Source organism: Stomoxys calcitrans, chromosome 3, assembly GCF_963082655.1.
Source record: "Stomoxys calcitrans chromosome 3, idStoCalc2.1, whole genome shotgun sequence".
NCBI lineage: Eukaryota > Metazoa > Arthropoda > Insecta > Diptera > Muscidae > Stomoxys > Stomoxys calcitrans.
The window spans coordinates 23,148,255-23,150,381 of NC_081554.1; positions in this window are offsets into that span (position 1 = coordinate 23,148,255).

A 2,127-nucleotide genomic window follows, 5' to 3' on the forward strand; every position below is an offset into this window, starting at 1 on the left:
TGCAAATCATTGAATTTTATTACCAAAATCAGTGTTCGGTTCGAAATGTGTTCATTCACCGTAACGTTGCGTCCAACAGCATCTTTGAAACAAGTAAAAGCGTGCTAAGTTCGGCCGGGCCGAATCTTATATACCCTCCACCATGGATCGCATTTGTCGAGTTCTTTTCCCGGCATCTCTTCTTAGGCAAAAAAGGATATAAGAAAAGAGTTGCTCTGCTATTAAAACGATATCAAGATATGGTCCGGTTCGGACCACAATTAAATTATATGTTGGAGACCTGTGTAAAATTTCAGCCAATTCGTATAAGAATTGCGCCCATTGGGGCTCACGAAGTAAAATAGAGAGAACGATTTATATGAGATCTGTATCGGGCTATAGACCGATTCAGACCATAATAAACACGTTTGTTGATGGTCATGAGAGGATCCGTCGTACAAAATTTCAGGCATATCGGATAATAACTGCGACCTCTACGAGTCAAGAAGTCAAGATCCCAGATCGGCTTATATGGCAGCTATATCAGGTTATGAACCGATTTGAACCTTATTTGACACAGTTGTTGAAAGTAAAAATAAAATACGTCATGCAAAATTTCAGCCAAATCGGATAGGAATTGCGCCCTCTAGAAGCTCAAGAAGTCAAATCCCCAGATCTGTTTATATGACAGCTATATCAGGTTATGAACCGATTTGAACCATACTTGGCACAGTTGTTGGATATAATAACAAAACATGTTGTGCAAAATTTCATTTCAATCGGATAAGAATTGCGCACTCTAGAGGCTCAAGAAGTCAAGACCCAAGATCGGTTTATATGGCAGCTATATCAGGTTATAGAACGATTTCAACCATACTTGGCACAGTTGTTGGATATCATAAAAAAACACGCCGTACAAAATTTCATTCTGATCGGATAAGAATTGCGCACTCTAGAGGCTCAAGAAGTCAAGACCCCTGATCGGTTTATATGGCAGCTATATCAGGTTATGAACCGATTTTAAACATACTTAGCACAGTTGTTGGATATCATAAGAAAACACGTCGTGCAAAATTTCATCCCAATCGGATAGGAATTGCGCACTCTAGAGGCTCAAGAAGTCAAGACCCAAGATCGGTTTATATGGCAGCTATATCAGGTTATGGACCGATTTGAACCATACTTGGCACAGTCGTTGGATATCATAACAAAACACGTCGTGCGAAATTCCATTTCAATCGGATAAGAATTGCGCCCTCTAGAGGCTCAAGAAGTCAAGACCCAAGATCGGTTTATATGGCAGCTATATCAAAACATGGACCGATATGGCCCATTTACAATACCAACCGACCTACACTAATAAGAAGTATTTGTGCAAAATTTCAAGCGGCTAGCTTTACTCCTTCGGAAGTTAGCGTGCTTTCGACAGACAGACGGACGGACGGACGGACGGACGGACGGACGGACGGACGGACGGACGGACGGACGGACAGACGGACGGACATGGCTAGATCGACATAAAATGTCACGACGATCAAGAATATATATACTTTATGGGGTCTCAGACGAATATTTCGAGTAGTTACAAACAGAATGACGAAATTAGTATACCCCCCATCTTATGGTGGAGGGTATAAAAATACGGTCCAATGATTCCACCAGCGTACAAACCACACCAAACAGTGCATTTTTCGGGATGCATGGGCAGTTCTTGAACGGCTTCTGGTTGCTCTTCACTCCAAATGCGGCAATTTTGCTTATTTACGTAGCCATTCAACCAGAAATGAGCCTCATCGCTGAACGGTGAATGAACACATTTCGAACCGAACACTGATTTTGGTAATAAAATTCAATGATTTGCAAGCGTTGCTCGTTAGTAAGTCTATTCATGATGAAATGTCAAAGCATACTGAGCATCTTTCTCTTTGACACCATGTCTGAAATCCCACGTGATCTGTCAAATACTAATGCATGAAAATCCTTACCTCAAAAAAATCACCCTTTATAACAGTATTTCGTGTCGAAATTGATGAGAATCATAAAGTTTTTCACACCCAAATCTAAAAATTTCGACAAAAGGCGAAGAAACACTCTCATTAAAACCAATTTACATGTTTTTCGGCTCCACCTTTTTGTTTACTTCTGTTC